Source organism: Entelurus aequoreus, linkage group LG03 (genome assembly GCF_033978785.1).
Source record: "Entelurus aequoreus isolate RoL-2023_Sb linkage group LG03, RoL_Eaeq_v1.1, whole genome shotgun sequence".
NCBI lineage: Eukaryota > Metazoa > Chordata > Actinopteri > Syngnathiformes > Syngnathidae > Entelurus > Entelurus aequoreus.
Genome location: NC_084733.1, coordinates 81,116,784 through 81,124,283, shown reverse-complemented (window position 1 = coordinate 81,124,283; position 7,500 = coordinate 81,116,784). Strand labels below are relative to the sequence as shown.

At 37.7% G+C, this 7,500-nt stretch overlaps 1 long non-coding RNA gene across 3 annotated transcripts in view; it reads left to right on the top strand.

Annotated features, from left to right (window-relative positions):
• The window catches only part of LOC133646942 (uncharacterized), a 143,103-nt gene that overhangs the window by 10,563 nt on the left and 125,040 nt on the right, over positions 1-7,500 (top strand). The gene's annotated exons all lie outside the window — the stretch shown is intronic.

The following is a 7,500-nucleotide window of genomic DNA, read 5'->3' as shown; positions in this document are numbered from 1 at the left end:
TCCCCTCATCTTTTTCCATTCTTCATACATTTTTGAAAAATCTCCAGAGAGCCACTAGGGCGGCGCTAAAGAGCCGCATGCGGCTCTAGAGCCGCGGGTTGCCGACCCCTGAACTAGGCTGACCATATTCTGAAATCCCAAAAAGAGGACACATATATGCGTGCCAAGGCGGGCAGCACGCCAAGGCCGGACTAGGTGAAAATTTGCCAATGATACTCGAACTTGCTTTATAAATAATATATTTTTTTAAATAAAGCATTTTTTCTCCTCTGTTGACAGCAGTGTTGGCGCCAGGAATTTTCAAAATGGGGTCCCACAGTAAATTTTTGGGGTCCCACTTTTTTGTAAGCGTTTTGAAAACAAATGACAAATGTATGCATTATCCTGTTATATCTCACATTCTATATTGTGTTTTGGAAAAAGGTTGTCATAAACGTTAATTAATTCATTAAAAAAGATAATACAAAAGAAAACAAATGTGTAAGCATACGTAAATGTATTCAGTTATAAACATTCATTCACTTTCTTCTTTCCTTCATGGATCTAAACTTTATCCCTGCTGGTAGTTTTTTTAATGTTTTTATTTAATAAGTTGTAGGTGTATTTATTTCAGTATAAAAGTGTAAAAAGTGTTTTGCTTGGGTCATGAAATGATGATAATGGTGTGCCAGGGCATACATAAATTTTATATTTAACGCTTAAATCTCTGGAGTCCACGTCAACTTCACATCTATTCCTCATTTCAAAATGTTTTAGGTTTTTTTAATGTTGTTTTTTCTGTTTGTTTGTTTGCCGCCCTTTTTTGTCAAACAAAACTATGTTTTTTATGGCAAACACACAAAATATGCAAAATCTTCCACTAAAAATATTTTTCAAAGTGGAATATTTGATGTGAAGTAATCGGAACCTTTGATAGGTCAATAATTCATAATAACATTGATTTGGATTCAATATTATGTTTTGAGAAATGACCGTTTGAAAGAAAGAAAAAACAGCTTTGTTTTATTAGTCAACATTGCAACTTTTTCTAAATTACATTTCGCCTTTAAGCTTTTTTATTTCACTTTTGTTATGTTTTTGTTTATTTTAATAGTATTTTTAGAATGTGCCGTGGGCCTTTAAAACATTAGCTGTGGGCCACAAATGGTAAAAAAAAAAAAAATAATAATAATAATCTGCGTCCTTTCTGATTTCAATGCGTTAAAAAGACACAAAAAGTGCGTTAACGCCAACACTGCTTGACAGTATAACAAAATAAGTCACACTTATATTATGTAACATTCAGTTTTGGAAAAAAAAGTGCAGCGGTAGAAATATTCAAAATAACCTCTTGTATATAATGTAAACATAAATAATGCCTCACAACAAGTTAATTAAATTTAAACAAAAAACAGCAGACGAGCTCTCGCCCTGCACAGCTGTTTTGTGGTTTGTAGTGTCGATATGGGCTTGTAGATCGTTGGCCCCTTTATTTGCCACAGATATACACGTTCCTGCTTTGCACACAGTGCATTCTGCTTCCCATGTGTCACGGCCAGGACGAAAACATGAATACTTTTCCCGCAAATCATCCGTGAAGTTGCATTTACATTTCGGCATTTCTTGTTTTCATGTCTCTCTAGTCTCCACTCTCTAGCTCTCTCCCTCTGTGTCTCTGCCCCTCCCTCACGAATGTTGCTACGTGCGCGCACCTTCAGGTTTTTTTTTTAACCCCTTCTTAACTTAACCCCGGACGTACATTGAAAATACACGGAACACTAATTCAAAATGCCGGACATTTGAGGCATTTAAGAAACCCCGCCCGGACACCCCGGACACCCCCGCAAAAGAGGACATGTCCGGGGAAAAGAGGGCGTATGGTCAGCCTAACATAAACACACAACTTTACTGGCAACAAGTTGCAATGCTAGTGTAGCCTAGCCGCCGAGTGCACCGTGGTGTCCTCACGCTGTACTAGTTGTTTCCTGAACAACAGGTCTGTTGGCGCGCTCACACGCTAATTGGCGCCGGTCAAAGTAGAACGTTCCGTGTTGATGTGGAGTTTCCGGAATGTGAGAATGTGGGAACGCAGAACGGCGACAAAACCAGCCAACCAGGAAGTTGGCGAGCATCCACCTTAATAGTGCTAATAATTCAATTAAACCTGACAATTAATTGGTGGAACAAGTAAAAACAAAGTAGAAGTCGAATCCGAGTACAGAACATCCTGTTGTAGAAAGTGACGAAGAAAACCCAATGCGGCGCCATCATCCCTGACCTTTCACCTCACTGACCTTTCACCTCAGCAGGTCCGCACGACATGGTTTGCTTCTAGAAATCAACCGAACGGCTCTTGTTGTACTTTTTGTTTTTCCCTTTGTTTTTCTGCGGCTGCGTCACGTCGAGCACAAAGTTGTGAAGTTGCGAGAGCGGGACAGAGTACGAGGCGACAGACTGACGGGGGGCCACGGTCTGAGGTTTGAAGACCACCAGCGGTGCACGGTTCACCGCGGCGGATCGTGGCATGGGTACCACGGTGAGGGGTGACCTGGGCACCATGGTGACGGGCGACGTGGGGACCATGGTGAAGGGTGACCCGGGCACCATGGGGACGGGCGACGTGGGGACCATGGTGAAGGGTGACCTGTGCACCATGGTGAAGGGTGACCTGGGGCCCATGGTGACGGGCGACGTGGGGACCATGGTGAAGGGTGACCTGGGCACCATGGGGACGGGCGACGTGGGGACCATGGTGAAGGGTGACCTGGGCACCATGGTGACGGTGGATGTGGGCACCATGGTGACGGTGGATGTGGGCACCATGGTGGCGGGTGAAGTCGGAACGGAAGATTTTAGGCTTTGGTCAGTCCAGGCATGCGTGTTCGGTTCCAAGTCGGACTTGCAGGGCTCACCGGAGGGAGCCACCTGGCTGTAGACGGTCTCCAGGACGTTGCCATCATGGATCTGTAGCGCCATGGACAGCAGCTGTACGTCCTCGCTGAGTTTCTGGGTGAGCTCTTTGAACTTGGATTCGTGGTCGCCGGCGTTGAAGAACCCGACGGCGGGCTTGGCGTTGGAGACTTTTTTCACCAACTCCATGGCCTTCGTCAGACTCCCGATGAGCTCCAGCAGACTGGATCTGACGTTGGCGCTGATGCTTTGAGGCCGACGTTTGAGGCTCAACACCATTTCCTCCAAGAGACGCACCCGCTTGACCAGCTCCTGGCAGCGCTGCTTGTTGTACTTGGCCTTCTTCACCGTCTCATAGATGGTGAAGCACAAGCCGATGGTCTTATCCAAAAGGTCTACACCAGTCTGGGACACACAAGGACAACAACAAGGTTAGACGGCTCGGACTGACCATCAAGCAAAGATGTTGGCATCTGTAAAAGAGACAGGAAGTGCACTCCAGTCCTGGAGGCGGCGCTAAGTTGACTCAGGGAAAAGTCCAAAGGTTTGGACACGCACAATCATGTTGAGTACTCACACCGACAGCTCCTAAAGTGTCCATCATCACGTCTGTTGTTGCCCACAGTCTGCAGGAAGAGACGACAATAAAGGTCATTTATCTCTCAAAAGTCCAACCTCCAGGTGCTGATTCTCAGGAGGATGTATGGTATATACACCATACACTTGTGTGTATATATTTATACAAACAGTATATATACACCATACACTTGTGCGTACATATTTATAAATACAGTATATATACACATGATACACTTGTGTGTATAATACACAGTATATATACACGATACACTTGTGTGTATATATTTATATATACAGTATATATACACAATACACTTTTGTGTATAATTATTTACACAGTATATATACACGATACACTTGTGTATATATTTATATATACAGTATATATACACAATACACTTGTCTGTACACATTTATATATACAGTATTTATACATGATACACTTGTGTATATATATTTATGTATACAGTATGTATACACGATACACTTGTGTATATATTTATATATACAGTATATATACACACGATACACTTGTGTATATATATTTATATATACAGTATGTATACACGATACACTTGTGTATATATTTATATATACAGTATATACACACGATACACTTGTGTATATATTTATATATACAGTATATATACACGATAAACTTGTGTGTACACATTTATATATACAGTATATATACACGATACACTTGTGTATATATATTTATATATACAGTATGTATACACGATACACTTGTGTGTACACATTTATATATACAGTATATATACACGATACACTTGTGTACATATATTTATATATACAGTATGTATACACAATACACTTGTGTATATATTTATATATACAGTATATATACATGATACACTTGTGTGTACATGTTTTTTTATACAGTATATATACACGATACACTTGTGTGTACATATTTATATAGACAGTATATATACATGATACACTTGTGTGTGTATAATTATATATACAGTATATATACACACACGATACACTTGTGTGTACATATTTATATATGCAGTATATATACACGATACACTTGTGTATATAATTATATATACAGTATATATACACGATACACTTGTGTGTACACATTTATATATACAGTATATATACACAATACACTTGTGTATATATATTTATATATACAGTATGTATACACGATACACTTGTGTATATATTTATATATACGGTATATATACACGATACACTTGTGTGTACACATTTATATATACAGTATATATACACGATACACTTGTGTATATATATTTATATATACAGTATGTATACACAATACACTTGTGAATATATTTATATATACAGTATATATACATGATACACTTGTGTGTACATATTCATATATACAGTATGTATACACGATACACTTGTGTATATATTTACATATACAGTATGTATACACGATACACTTGTGTGTGTATAATTATATATGCACGATACACTTGTATGTATGTATTTATATATACATGATACACTTGTTTGTACATATTTATACATACAGTATATATACACGATACACTTGTGTGTATATATTCATATATACAATATATATACACACGATACACTTGTGTGTACATTTTTATATATACAGTATATATCATCAGACGAAGCAGGAACAACAATGTGTAACAATGTGTCAAGTCTTTGTTGATCAAACCGCACAATTGTTGTAGCTCAGACCTACTTCCTGTTTCTGGGTAATGTAGTACATAACCATTTACTCCCTAGTTTATATATTCATTTAACATATATTTCTCCAGGGTAAGACAATTAAGAACTCATTTTCATTTGCTGACTAATTACATGTTAGAGGTGTTTGAGCGTGATGTTAATCTCTCATTTAACAACAAAAATGAGCGCTATAGATCGCTTTTAACAAATGTGTTGGAACATGAATGAATGTTTAAGATGGACAAACACTTTTCAAGTGTAAAACATACACGGAGAATGTCTGTAACTTGTGGACGACAGAGCAGACGGGACAATAAAATGAAATGATAAATAAAATTATATTGATTATTACTATTATTAGTTATGATGAATAAAAACAGTACAGTTATTTGACACTGAGCTCTGAGTATGTGCTTTTACTGCCATGTAGTGTCTACTTTTAAGCCTGTGTGCTTAAAATGAGTAAAACATCAATACAGAATTTGTTTTCCGTTTTTCTTAGCAATCCTAAGGTTTTTTAGATTAAAGTTACAAGGAACATTTATAGGAACATTGATGATAATTGTTTAAAATGATAAGCTCATTAAAAAAAAAAAGGAGCCTCAAATGGAACGGAAGGATTGGGGCGATTTCTGAACTGAATCGCAAGATGGATCACATCATGGAAAAGCTGGTTGAAAGGGAAAAATTGGATATGAGAGCCAGCATGGGACGAATAGAACAGACAAGCCATTGTAATGTCTGCTCGCGGAAAAACAAAAATCCTAATCTACGATTTGACTCCCTCGAATGGCCTTGACGCTGCAACAACAGGAGCAGGCTGTTCTGAAAACATCCCCCAAGGACACCTCAATGTCGGACTTTTTTGACCTCCCTCCCTCCTCAACGACACCTGGAGTCGAACTTTTGCTTGCATGCAGAACGGCCCCAGCCCTATGGACACTACATCAACACACCCAAGACGATGGGCATATACACACACACACCCCGACCCCACGCCTTCACCACCGCTTGATTCCCCTTCGGGGTGATGGACGGCTGGCAGCGCTTTATAGCAGCAGTCGACCTCCAGGGACCCAACCTTCTCTAATTTATCAATCAGACATGTTATAAAAGAATATAGGCTTTATTTCAATCTGCTATAAAATATGTATTTATGTAGAAATATCACAGATTACATTACAAAACAAAATCGTAATGATCGTACCGTAAGACCATTTTAAGTATTTTATTGTGAAGTATGTGATTGACGATGTAAAAGTCTCTGATAAAAAAATGACTCTAGACTTCCTCTCTACTGTCTTTCTTTTCTGCTGATCTTTTATTCCATCTTAATTAAGCAGTTAGTGTAACAATCTACATGTTATTAATGCACTCAATCGTCCTCCAAACACCTGTACCCCCTTCGATATATTCCATCTTATTGTTATTTAATAAACCAGGCGTTGCAATCTTGCAGTATGTTTATTTGTTGTGTTTATGGAATCATTTGGCATTCATTGAAGCATTTAAGTGAAGCCGAACGAGGAAATAAAAAAATATTGTTTGCCGCGGCTGTCACTGGGCTTTGCAACATTCCTGTGACACATGTTGTTTCACTTTTTTTTTAATTGTTTTTTCTGAGTTATTTTTATTTTTTTCTGTAATTGTAATTTTTTCATCAATAAACAGGCAAGTGGCTACACAAAGTGCTTTACACTAAAAGGGAAGTAGAAAAGACACACACACACACACACATTCTCGTTTTTCTTACCTTCTTGAGACCTCCGAAAAATGCCTAGCTCTTTAGGACCACCCTTTCTAGATATATAAAAATGTGTATTTACAACATTAATAATGTATACAAATTATGTAAATGAGTTGGAATTTCACAAGAAAAAGGTCACAATTTCACAAGAAAAACATAGAATTTTAGCAGTGTTATAATAAATGTCGTAATTATACTCAACGCAAGTCAAAAACAGACCATTTGTGCAACATTATGATAAAAGTTGGAATTTTACTCGATAACAGTCACAATTTTACAAGAAAAGCTTCAAATTTTTGCAATTTTATGAAAAGAGTCGTAATTTTACTTGACAAAAGTTACAATTTTAGAAGAAAACTGTTCAATTTTGGCAATATTATAATAATAATAATCGGGATTTCACTTGGCAAAATTATGACAAATGTCATCATTTTACTCAAAAAATTTCCCTATTTTACGAGAACAACAGAAAAATTGGCAATATTGTGATAAAAGTCAGAATTTTATTCGACAAATGTCACCATTTTGCATTGAAAAGTAATCATTTCACATGAAAAAGTCATAATTTTACGAGAAAA